The sequence below is a fragment of the Bufo bufo genome, chromosome 4 (assembly GCF_905171765.1).
Source record: "Bufo bufo chromosome 4, aBufBuf1.1, whole genome shotgun sequence".
Lineage (NCBI taxonomy): Eukaryota > Metazoa > Chordata > Amphibia > Anura > Bufonidae > Bufo > Bufo bufo.
In genome coordinates, this window is record NC_053392.1 from 217,686,290 (window position 1) to 217,700,172 (window position 13,883).

Here is a 13,883-nt window from a genome sequence, read left to right on the forward strand (position 1 = left end):
TCTGCCTGATACGTTCAGGTTTCCGTCTTCGTGTCTGTCTGCCTGATACGTTCAGGTTTCCGTCTTCGTGTCTGTCTGCCTGATACGTTCGGGTTTTCTTCTTCTGGTTTTTTCTGCCTGATACGTTCAGGTCCTCGTCATGTCCTCTTGCTGTTCAAGTCTTCTTCATGTCCTCCCTCCTGTTACGTTTGGTTCGTGTCCCGTCTTGTCAGACCTGTTTGTGGCTCGTTCATCTTTTTCAAAATCTTTCTTGGGGTCGGCATCTCACTTCACGTCGCATTCCTCTCCTACTGTCCTGTTGCATCTTTCTCCTACCTCATAGGTGTACCTATCACGGTCAGTTCAGGCTTCTTTATCTGTCACGCTCGGGGCCTGTTGCTCGCCATTGCCATCACGCACGGGTCATGTCTCCTCACTGCCTGCCACACTGGTAAATTCCACGCTGGCAGCCAGTTGGGGCCTCGTTTCCAGACGCATCTCGGCTCTCGGTCTTGTTCAGGGCCCAGCGTTTGTTCACTTGTTCATGCCAGGTCATGTTTCATCACTACCTGATACGCTCAGGCCGCTCGGTTTTCGTGTTTTCTTTCAGGTTGTCCTTCCATCGCCTGATATCGTTCAGGATTTCTTACGTTTTGCGGCCTGACACCTTCAGGGTTCGTTTTCTTCCTGTTCATCATCACGTAAGTTTCGTCTTGTCAGCATATGTTGGTGTACCTCTCCCCGCAGGTACCAGATAAAATTTCTTCCTCACTTACCAATCCCAGATTCGCAGGGTGTGAAGTTCACCCTCTTCGCGGACATTCCCGGGCATTTGTTCGATTGCTCCCAGGTTTTCCAAAAATTTTTCCATCCTAAACTTTCTGAGGCTCCAGGGTCCGGCCTTCTTCGTGCATCATGTCTCACGTCTCGGACATTGAGGACTCAATGTCCATCCCTGAGTCAGCGGTCTCCGAGGCAGCCAGCCGCGCGTCTTACAGGCATTGGACCATCGGCATCTGCACGAAAGGCAGAACTATATCATCTGCTCTTCCCTGAATCTCCCAGGACTCTCGAACCACCCGGAGCCTCCGAAGACCTGGTCTCCATGTCGACCATTCAGCTCTCCCTGACTCAACTCCATGCGACCATTAACAACCTAGCGTCTTCGATGTCACACATCGACTCCAGGCTCCAGGCCGTCGAGAGCAAGATTGCTACGCCTCCTCCTCCGGCAGAGCCCGAAGCTGTTCCTTCAACTTCCCATGCCAACGTCCCAGGTACAAGTCTGGCCTCTCCTCACATCGCCCCCGCGTTCTTCGTATCAGAGAACATCAGGCGGGATATCCTGTCAGGAAAGGACATCAATTTGGCCGCCATCCTAATCTCTACCCATCATACGGTCGAAAACCGGACAATCGCCTGCGGTGATGTGTCGGTGGTGCTGAGGTCTAAAGACGTCCGCCTCAACAAGAAGCTGTCCATCCCCGAATTTATGCTGACCTTCAGCCTGTACCGGGACATAGTGTGCTCCATTCATTCCCACCGCAGGGTAGAATTGGACACATACATGTACAAGGTCACCGAGCTGGGTTACAAATATGGCGGTACCGCCTTTTATGAGTACCACCGGTCCTTCTCTGCCAAAGCTGCAGCGGCTTTCCTCCAGCACCAGCATGTTACCAACTGGGCGGTTTTGGACATGGAGATTTTTTGCAGGCACTTCGCCGGGCAAAAATCCCCAGCCTGTGCCAGTTGCCAATCAGTCCTCCATTCATCTGATTGGTGCCCCCATGTCACCAACCCATCCCCTGCCAGGCCAACGTTCAGCTCCGGGGCGCAGAAACCCAACCCCGCCACGGACAAACTCGGTCGTCCCATCACTTTCTTAGGAAAGAATCAGATCTGTAATAACTTCAACCTGGGTTTCTGCAGTTATGATAAATGCAAGGCTTTGCACATCTGCGCCATCTGCTTTAGGGCCCATCCTCAGTCCTCCTGTTCCCAATGCACGGCCAAACGCTCCTGACTAGGCGGGGTCAACGTTGACCTGTTACTCTCCCTCCTCCAACAACATCATGACCCCAGTTTTGTCCTGTTCCTCAAACAGGGTTTCTCGGAGGGTTTCCATACCGGGCTAGTCACCCTTCCGCAGGTCACTCATGAGTGCCCTAACCTCCTCTCTTCTCTGGCGGATCCCGGGGCGGTGGACACTCTGTTGGAGGCGGAGTTGCAGAAGGGCTTCATGATCGGTCCTTTTGCGGAATCCCCTTTCCCTCTGTTCCGGGTCAGCCCCATAGGTCTGGTGTCCAAAAAATCCTCTAATAAAAAAAGATTGATCTATGACCTGTCTGCTCCTCATGCATCCAGCACCCCCAGCCTAAATTCCCTGGTCCCGTCAGACGAGTTCTCCATGCAGTACTCGTCCCTGGACGAGGCCGTGGAGCTCATTTTACAGGTCGGGGCAGGAGCTTGGTTGTCAAAAGCGGACATTGCTGATGCCTTCAAGTTGCTGCCTATCCTGCCTCACCTGTGGAAGTTCTACGGCATCAAATGGAGGGCAAAATATTACTTTGCCACCCGCTTGACGTTTTGGTCAAAGAGCAGTCCCTGGCTCTTTGACCAGTTCGCCCAAGCACTTCATTGGCTCTTGGTCAACCATGCCTACTGTCCGAGGGTCATCCATTATCTGGACGACTTCCTGCTCATCGAGCAGGCCGAACACGCCCCGGACAGGTTGGACAGCCTCCTCAGCCTGTTCAGCCGCCTGAACGTTCCAGTGGCTTCAGCTAAGGTCGAGGGCCCCTCCAGGGTAATCACCTTTCTGGGCATCACCCTGGACACAATCAGAATGGAGGCCAGCCTCCCCCTGGACAAATTAAACAGGTTAAAGGACTCTGTGGCCAGGCTCGTGGGCACCCGCACGGTGTCAAAGTTGGAACTCCAGTCTTTATTGGGGTCCTTCAACTTTGCCGCCAGGATCATGCCCCAAGGCAGGTCTTTCACCGCTGGCCTGCTCAGACTCCTCCCAGCAGCCTCAGATCAGCATGCCCTCATCCACCTCGGACGTGATGCGCTGGCGGATCTGGCCATGTGGTCACTGTTTTTGTCCAGCTGGAATGGCATCTCCCTCTTCGTTCCTCAGTGGAACGAGGCCTCCCCCTTGGTGTTCTCCGATGCTGCTTCCCTCGGTTTCGGGGCCATCTGCGGGGACCAATGGTTTGCGGGTCCTTGGCCCGCGCAGGTCTCCTCAGACCAGGAGGCTGCCAGGTCCTCCCCCCTGCTCGAGGTTTACCCCATCGTCGCAGCCGCTCTTGTCTGGGGGCAGTCATGGAGTAACAGGCCAGTGTGCTTCATGACTGACAACCAGGCTGTTGTTGACATCCTCGCTAGGGGTAGGTCCAGCTCCCCCAAGGTCATGCGTCTGGTTCGCAGGCTCACCTGTCTGTCTCTTCAAAACAACTTCCGTGTCATCTGCAGGCACATAGAGGGCAAGAAAAATACCGCAGCCGATGCTCTGTCCCGTTTAAACTTTAATTTGTTTTTTCAGGTCATGCCGGGAGCACGGAGAGTCTGGATCAACCCTCCGGGGTTCGAAGCCCTGATCATGGACTAGAGGAGTACATTTCGGCAGCCCACGGTCTCATCCGCAAGTCACTCTCGGCTAATTCTGCCCGGAACTATTTAACGGGGTGGAACACCTTCAGGCGGTTTGCCCACCTTCACCCCAGAGGGGACAGGGACAGAGTCTCCTTCGTCCTGGCCTTCCTGGCGTACTGCCACAAGGAGCTCCGGTTGTCCCACAACACCATCAGACTTTATTTAGCGGGCATCCAGCACCACCACATGATCAGTCATCCCAGTCATACCTCTTTCTTTTCCTCCCAGGCGGTCAAGGCGGTTTTGAGAGGCATTCAGAAGCTCTCTTCTCCTTCCATTCCCACCAGACAACCAGTCACAGGGGAATTATTCCAAAAAATTTCTGCCGCCCTAGATGGTAGTCCCTTTGGCCCTTTCAGAAGTTTGATCCTCAAAGCCGCTCTCTACCTCAGCTTCTATGGGTTTCTCAGGCCGGGGGAATTCTGCTGCACCTCAGACCAGAATCCAGGGCCAGCAATCAGTCAGCTCCACCGTAGTTTAGACCACTTCACCTTCTCTCTACCTTCCTCCAAAACCTCCCAAGTCGGTCCACCGGTACAGATTGAGTACTTTAATTCGTTCAATCCTTGGTGCCCAGTGTCAGTGTTCAATCAGCTGCTCTCCACTCTCCATGAGAGAACTCCCGATAGCCCCCTACTGCCATTTCCCGTGCTTTCACTGACATCCGCGCAGTTCATCAGGCACATTCGTTCCATAGCTTCGGGTCTGGGGTTCCACGCTGCCTCCATTTCCGGACACTCCTTCCGAATCGGGGCCGCATCGGCAGCCTCCAAACATGGCGTCCCCGCTCACATCATACGGAAGATGGGACGTTGGCAATCTTCCTGTTTTTCCCGTTACATCCCTCATCCACGGGTCGAGATTGCCAAAGCTTTTTCCAGTTTGGTTTTGTAATCTCCAAATAATAAACTACCTAAAATTCATGTTTTGCCCCCTTTTTTGGCTACCCGCATCACGTGGCTAAAGGCACACCACTAGCCAAGTTAGGTCCTACCGTGTCCAGTTCTACACCCTCTTTTCAACACTCCCCCCGGAGCCTTGACCACAAGTATAGCAGGCTGGATTTCCAGCCTGCATTTGTGGGAGGGGCATAGGGTATTTAGCCGGCGCACGCCCTCCCACTGGTGTCGGCATCGCGCAGTGCCCCACCCAACCCTCCCTCTTTTCCAGCCTCACTTCAGCTCAGACTCCCTGGGTTAGCCCCCTTTTTTGGCTACCCGCGTCACGTGGCTAAAGGCACACCACTAGCGAAGTTAGGTCCTACCGTGTCCAGTTCTACACCCTCTTTTCAACACTCCCCCCAGAGCCTTGACCACAAATGAAATATTCCACTATGAATACTTTTGTTGTGTCCATAGGCTCTTACGCACCCAGTGTTTGACAAAAGTGTGTTCTTTTGGCATGTGCTGGATCGGTATGCACCAGCATACTTTTTCTTTTTCACTGAACTTCACTTTCTTCAGTAAAAAAACATACTATCCAGTAAACATACTATACCTTCCAATGGGACCCTACAATGTATCCCAATGTGTGCCTATACCATGGGATAATTCCCAGCTTTCAGTCTTTTTTTTTTGTAACAGAAATCTGTAGCAAATAAAAGAGAAAATCCAGCGTTCAATGTAACATACTATAACAGTGATGGCGAACCTATGGCACGGGTGCCAGAGGCGGCACTCAGAGCCCTCTCTGTGGGCACCCGCACTCTGGAAAAAGTCTATGGTGTACCAATATGCCTTAGACTTTTCCTGACAGGGACAGTGCGCAGGGCGCACTATGAACGGCACAGGCAGCGCACTGAATGTAGGCAGGCTATTATAGCTAAATGATAAAGTACATAGAGGATATACTATATTGGACTGAAGTATTCAGGTTAACTTGCTTTGTTGGCACTTTACAATAAATAAGTGGGTTTTGGGTTGCAGTTTGGGCACTCTGCCTTTAAAAGGTTCGCCATCACTGTACTATAAAATCAAGGCTTTATTGAAGTTACATGAACATGGGGTATTTATGTGTTTCAGGACAGTATTGTCCTAAATTGTAGCATAAGTCACTAAATACAAGGAACATAGAATTATGTGGATTAAAAAAAATAGCATGCTGAGTATGATCCATGTGTTACAGCTTTGCAAACCCCTGTAAGTTTAAGAAACCTGTGCACTGGAAAAAACGGGATTTAAAGGGGTTGCCCCACAAAAAAGAATCTATAGTTTTCAAACCAGCAACTGGATCTGAATACATTTGTAAATGCATTCTATTGTTATATAGCCACTGAGTTATTCAATAAAATGTATTTGTATAGAGCCACCTGCTGTGTTTTTTTTCTTATTATTTCTGTGTCCGGCTCTCTGAGAAGGCCGCACATGCTCAGTTTCATCTTGCATCTTCCTCCTGATCTGTGATAGGGAGAGAGCTGCAGAAGAAAGACAGGCCCCCTGAGAGAGGACATTCACCTTGAACTGCAAGCTTTATGTAGGGGAAAACAAGGGGCAAGTAGCATTTTAACATGTCCGATGCTTTGCTTCCCTGGGTGATGGGCAATGCCAGATCTGTGTAGCAGCCACTTATCTCCCCTTATTGCAATAACAAAGGAGTCAAATAACATAGTTGTAAGCCAACTGATTGTTATACTGTATGTATGGAGAGCTTTAGTGCATATTGTTTATGTACACTGTATTATGTCTGACTCAAACTTATCTTACTATCTAGTCTACTGTAGTTCTAAATCTTATTGTTTAAGTATTCCACATGTCCAGCTTTTTCTGCCCAAATCTGTGATGGAGGCTCCTGCCATAACCTTTGCCACAGAGGTGAACGTGGTCTTATTGTTTTATTTTCAAGTTCAATCTCAACCAGTCTCACGTCCCCGCACTTACAAAAGTGGACAGGATATTATGCCCATGCAATCTCAGACTGCACATATGTAGTGACCATGGGCAGCATATGAATCCATTAACTTTCTAAGCAGAGAAGACCTGGGAGTGGCAGAGGGGCATCAAGAGTACAATTGAAGGGTTTTTCCAGCCAGTACATATTGATGACCTGTCAGGATAGGTCATCAATATCTGATCAGTAGGGGTACGACACCTGGAACCCTCACTGATTAGTTGTTTGAAGAGGATACAGCAATCATACAGGCACTGCTTCCTCTTCAAGATTACGCTGTGCGTTGTCTCGCTTACACCTGCGGCATAGTGTAATGGAACAAGCACTTGTAAGTACACTGAGCAGCCGAGACTTCCAAGACGACACTCAGTGTAATCTTAAAGAGGAAGTAGCGCTAGCACGAGCACCACCTCCTCTTCAAACAGCTAGCTGATCGCTGAGGTGTCAGGAGTTGGACCCTTCCTGACCAGATATTGATTACCATAGACTACCCAAGTAATCTATGTAATAGGAATGGTCTATATAATAATTCTTTAGAAAATGTACTTCTTTGAGGTAGATTCACTGCAACGTGCAAGGAGTTCATGAGTTCATGGCACCTTGTCCTGACCTAAGAGGGAGTCTGCCCTCTTCCACCGACACCAACCTGGAGAGTTGAGGTGACTAAATAACCCAGGTCTTCTCAATGGATGGTTAAGCCACTAACACAGGCCTGAAGCCCCATGCATGTTTCTAAGCCTGTTACAATAGACCAGGTATTACATAACAAACTGGCACCGTACATGAGTTTCATGATGACTGAAGGAGGAATAACATGACATGGCCTTGCAGGCATGGGGTCAACTGAAATACAGTATTGAAGTTAAAAAGAGGTCACAGACATTCACCTTTCAACCAAGAATATGTTTAACCAAATGATTTAACCAAACATCTTGCTTTTCAGTGCATTTTAAAGATTGTTATTACCTTTTATCTACTTCCACCCAAAATTATTAGGGGTTACAGATTTTAAATTGCAGATTTATTAATATTATGTAGTAATTCATTCTAAATTGTTTCTAATAACCATGTTCATTGTGATCTTTATCTCTGTAAGATAATATCTAGCAGATTATCTGGCTTAACATTAGAACTTTGAATGGTTGTGTGTGGGTGGAGGTATAAAGTGACTCAGTGGGCTTGGGCTGGAAAATAAAGTGCATTTCTGACTCCTAAAATGTGGAATAATAATAACTAGAGATGAGTGAATTTCATGTTGTGAAATTCGTTCAGGCTTCGTTTGGTGGTAAAAGCACAATTGCGTTATGGATTCCGTTACCACGGACCATAATGCAATTCTTTAGAGGACTCCCCTGCATAACGGAAACGGGACGGATCCGTTTTGCAGCCCATAGACTTCTATTATGATGGAATGAATAACGGAATGCCTCTAAAGGCATTCCGTTATGCATTCCCTCATAGAATTGCGTTATGGTCAGTGGTAATGAGATCCATAACGCAATTCTGCTTTTACCTCCAAACGAAGTGTGAACGAATTTCAAAATATGTAATTTGCTCATCTCTAAAAATAACAATAATAATTTAGAAAACTAAAATTTTCAGTTGAACAATTGAAGATGGAGTTTGCAAAGATATTCAAGTATTACCAATGTCACACATAGTGATCAGCGGTAGGGGCAATATTCGAATTTGCGATATATCACGAATATTTAGGCAAATATTTGCCAAATATTCGTGATTTCGTGATATTCGTGATATTCTTTTCGATTGCGCTATTATGAGTGCGCGCACATGTACCCACGCACGCACTATTAGCTACATAAGTGATGAAAATGGTTGGCAGCAACTTTCGAGATAGTGAGGAAGAACTCCTGATCACAGTAAGTAATTGTACATTACAGCACTGTTTTAGATTAAAATTTCATGCATGTCATAACGATCTCGCAAATCGCCACTATTGATTAGAATATTTTAGCGCAATTTATACAACTTCACCTTTAATCAGGTCTGACACCATAATACTGATTGTTGAACTTAGTATTGTTGTGACATCACATCGACTATTTCTGGAGCATGTATGTATGGACAGCAGAAAAATCTCTCTCACATGTACATTGCACATTTATTTTCCTGCGCACACTATAGCCTATACTATCTAACACTAATTATATGGATTATATATTTCAGCTAACGATCTCTATAACCTACACTATACCCTGCACTGGACCCTATCAGCTATTCAGCTACACAATACCCTATTACTATCTAACACTAACTATCTGGAATATTTATATGCGATTTGGAATGTAATTAGAAAAAGCACAGCACAGTATTCAAGCTCCTCTCTCTCTCACATGAAACTCCACAAAATGGCTGCTGGGGAGTGTCTTAATTTATATAGTGAAGGGGTAGGCAACTTTTCTATTGGTTGCTAGGGATGTTGCTAAGCTGTGACAAAGCCTTCTCATTGGCCCACAAGCTAGAAGAAGGGAGGGATGATCACCTGATGTGTACTGTGTTAAAAAAAAATAATAAGAAAAAACGAATATTCGTCATTACGAATATATAGCACTATAGTCTAAATATTTGCAAAAACTCGAAGTGCCGATATTCGCGATTAAAATTCGTAATACGAATATCCGCGCTCAACACTAGTCACGCAGCAGGAGTTTCAAGACAAAAAGAACAAAATCTAATATTACATGAGAGAAAGTAGTACATTTCACAAAATTTTAATTAAGTACCTTGGTTTATAAAGATCATGAGTAGAGTTGAGCGAACACCTGGATGTTCGGGTTCGAGAAGTTCGGCCGAACTTCCCGTAAATGTTCGGGTTCGGGATCCGAACTGAACTTCGTCCCGAACCCGAACCCCATTGAAGTCAATGAGGACCCGAACTTTTGGGCACTAAAAAGGCTGTAAAACAGCCCAGGAAAGAGCTAGAGGGCTGAAAAAGGCAGCAACATGTAGGTAAATCCCATGCAAACAAATGTGGATAGGGAAATGAATTAAAATTAAAATTAAAAAAATAAAAATGAACCAATATCATTTGGACAGAGGTCCCATAGCAGAGAATCTGGCTTCACGTCAGCAGAGAATCAGTCTCTTCATCCCATAGCAGAGAATCTGGCTTCATGTCAGCGCAGAATCAGTCTTCATGTCATAGCAGAGAATCAGGCTTCACGTCACCCACCACTGGAACAGGCCACTGTCACACATTTAGGCCCCGGCACCCAGACAGAGGAGAGCGGTCCCGTAACAGAGAATCTGGCCTTATGTCAGCGCAGAATCTGTCTTCATGTCATAGCAGAGAATCAGGCTTCACGTCACCCACCACTGGAACAGGCCACTGTCACACATTTAGGCCCAGGCACCCAGGCAGAGGAGAGAGGTCCCGTAACAGAGAATCTGGCCTTATGTCAGCGCAGAATCTGTGTTCATGTCATAGCAGAGAATCAGGCTTCATGTCACCCACCACTGGAACAGGCCACTGTCACACATTTAGGCCCAGGCACCCAGGCAGAGGAAAGAGGTCCCGTAACAGAGAATCTGGCCTTATGTCAGCGCAGAATCTGTATTCATGTCATAGCAGAGAATCAGGCTTCACGTCACCCACCACTGGAACAGGCCACTGTCACACATTTAGGCCCCGGCACCCAGACAGAGGAGAGCGGTCCCGTAACAGAGAATCTGGCCTTATGTCAGCGCAGAATCTGTCTTCATGTCATAGCAGAGAATCAGGCTTCACGTCAGCCACCACTGGAACAGGCCACTGTCACACATTTAGACCCAGGCACCCAGGCAGAGGAGAGAGGTCCCGTAACAGAGAATCTGGCCTTATGTCAGCGCAGAATCTGTTTTCATGTCATAGCAGAGAATCAGGCTTCACGTCACCCACCACTGGAACAGGCCACTGTCACACATTTAGGCCCAGGCACCCAGGCAGAGGAGAGCGGTCCCGTAACAGAGAATCTGGCCTTATGTCAGCGCAGAATCTGTCTTCATGTCATAGCAGAGAATCAGGCTTCACGTCACCCACCACTGGAACAGGCCACTGTCACACATTTAGGCCCAGGCACCCAGGCAGAGGAGAGAGGTCCCGTAACAGAGAATCTGGCCTTATGTCAGCGCAGAATCTGTCTTCATGTCATAGCAGAGAATCAGGCTTCACGTCACCCACCACTGGAACAGGCCACTGTCACACATTTAGACCCAGGCACCCAGGCAGAGGAAAGAGGTCCCGTAACAGAGAATCTGGCCTTATGTCATCGCAGAATCTGTCTTCATGTCATAGCAGAGAATCAGGCTTCACGTCACCCACCACTGGAACAGGCCACTGTCACACATTTAGGCCCAGGCACCCAGGCAGAGGAAAGAGGTCCCGTAACAGAGAATCTGGCCTTATGTCAGCGCAGAATCTGTCTTCATGTGATAGCAGAGAATCAGGCTTCACGTCAGCCACCACTGGAACAGGCCACTGTCACACATTTAGGCCCAGGCACCCAGGCAGAGGAGAGAGGTCCCGTAACAGAGAATCTGGCCTTATGTCAGCGCAGAATCTGTATTCATGTCATAGCAGAGAATCAGGCTTCACGTCACCCACCACTGGAACAGGCCACTGTCACACATTTAGGCCCAGGCACCCAGGCAGAGGAGAGAGGTCCCGTAACAGAGAATCTGGCCTTATGTCAGCGCAGAATCTGTATTCATGTCATAGCAGAGAATCAGGCTTCACGTCACCCACCACTGGAACAGGCCACTGTCACACATTTAGGCCCCGGCACCCAGACAGAGGAGAGCGGTCCCGTAACAGAGAATCTGGCCTTATGTCAGCGCAGAATCTGTCTTCGTGTCATAGCAGAGAATCAGGCTTCACGTCAGCCACCACTGGAACAGGCCACTGTCACACATTTAGGCCCAGGCACCCAGGCAGAGGAGAGAGGTCCCGTAACAGAGAATCTGGCCTTATGTCAGCGCAGAATCTGTATTCATGTCATAGCAGAGAATCAGGCTTCACGTCACCCACCACTGGAACAGGCCACTGTCACACATTTAGGCCCCAGCACCCAGACAGAGGAGAGCGGTCCCGTAACAGAGAATCTGGCCTTATGTCAGCGCAGAATCTGTCTTCATGTCATAGCAGAGAATCAGGCTTCACGTCACCCACCACTGGAACAGGCCACTGTCACACATTTAGGCCCAGGCACCCAGGCAGAGGAGAGAGGTCCCGTAACAGAGAATCTGGCCTTATGTCAGCGCAGAATCTGTATTCATGTCATAGCAGAGAATCAGGCTTCACGTCACCCACCACTGGAACAGGCCACTGTCACACATTTAGGCCCCGGCACCCAGACAGAGGAGAGCGGTCCCGTAACAGAGAATCTGGCCTTATGTCAGCGCAGAATCTGTCTTCATGTCATAGCAGAGAATCAGGCTTCACGTCAGCCACCACTGGAACAGGTCACTGTAACACATTTAGGCCAAGGCACCCAGGCAGAGGAGAGAGGTCCCGTAACAGAGAATCTGGCCTTATGTCAGCGCAGAATCTGTATTCATGTCATAGCAGAGAATCAGGCTTCACGTCACCCACCACTGGAACAGGCCACTGTCACACATTTAGGCCCCGGCACCCAGACAGAGGAGAGCGGTCCCGTAACAGAGAATCTGGCCTTATGTCAGCGCAGAATCTGTCTTCATGTCATAGCAGAGAATCAGGCTTCACGTCACCCACCATTGGAACAGGCCACTGTCACACATTTAGGCCCAGGCACCCAGGCAGAGGAGAGAGGTCCCGTAACAGAGAATCTGGCCTTATGTCAGCGCAGAATCTGTCTTCATGTCATAGCAGAGAATCAGGCTTCACGTCACCCACCACTGGAACAGGCCACTGTCACACATTTAGGCCCAGGCACCCAGGCAGAGGAGAGAGGTCCCGTAACAGAGAATCTGGCCTTATGTCAGCACAGAATCTGTCTTCATGTCATAGCAGAGAATCAGGCTTCACGTCACCCACCACTGGAACAGGCCACTGTCACACATTTAGGCCCAGGCACCCAGGCAGAGGAGAGAGGTCCCGTAACAGAGAATCTGGCCTTATGTCAGCGCAGAATCTGTCTTCATGTCATAGCAGAGAATCAGGCTTCACGTCACCTACCACTGGAACAGGCCACTGTCACACATTTAGGCCCAGGCACCCAGGCAGAGGAGAGAGGTCCCGTAACAGAGAATTTGGCCTTATGTCAGCGCAGAATCTGTATTCATGTCATAGCAGAGAATCAGGCTTCACGTCACCCACCACTGGAACAGGCCACTGTCACACATTTAGGCCCAGGCACCCAGGCAGAGGAGAGAGGTCCCGTAACAGAGAATCTGGCCTTATGTCAGCGCAGAATCTGTATTCATGTCATAGCAGAGAATCAGGCTTCACGTCAACCACCACTGGAACAGGCCACTGTCACACATTTAGGCCCAGGCACCCAGGCAGAGGAGAGAGGTCCCGTAACAGAGAATCTGGCCTTATGTCAGCGCAGAATCTGTATTCATGTCATAGCAGAGAATCAGGCTTCACGTCACCCACCACTGGAACAGGCCACTGTCACACATTTAGGCCCCGGCACCCAGACAGAGGTGAGCGGTCCCGTAACAGAGAATCTGGCCTTATGTCAGCGCAGAATCTGTCTTCATGTCATAGCAGAGAATCAGGCTTCACGTCAGCCACCACTGGAACAGGCCACTGTCACACATTTAGGCCCAGGCACCCAGGCAGAGCAGAGCGGTCCCGTAACAGAGAATCTGGCCTTATGTCAGCGCAGAATCTGTATTCATGTCATAGCAGAGAATCAGGCTTCACGTAACCCACCACTGGAACAGGCCACTGTCACACATTTAGGCCCCGGCACCCAGACAGAGGAGAGGTTCATTCAACTTTGGGTTGCCCCGCAATATAATGGTAAAATGAAATTAAAAATAGTATTGAATGAGGAAGTGCCCTGGAGTAGAATAATATATTGTTAAGGGGAGGTAGTTAATATCTAATCTGCACAAGGGATGGACAGGTCCTGTGGGATCCATGCCTGGTTCATTTTTATGAACGTCAGCTTGTCCACATTAGCTGTAGACAGGCGGCTGCGTTTGTCTGTAATGACGCCCCCTGCCGTGCTGAATACACGTTCAGACAAAACGCTGGCCGCCGGGCAGGCCAGCACCTCCAAGGCATAAAAGGCTAGCTCTGGCCACGTGGACAATTTGGAGACCCAGAAGTTGAATGGGGCCGAACCATCAGTCAGTACGTGGAGGGGTGTGCACAGGTACTGTTCCACCATGTTAGTGAAATGTTGCCTCCTGCTAACACGTTCCGTATC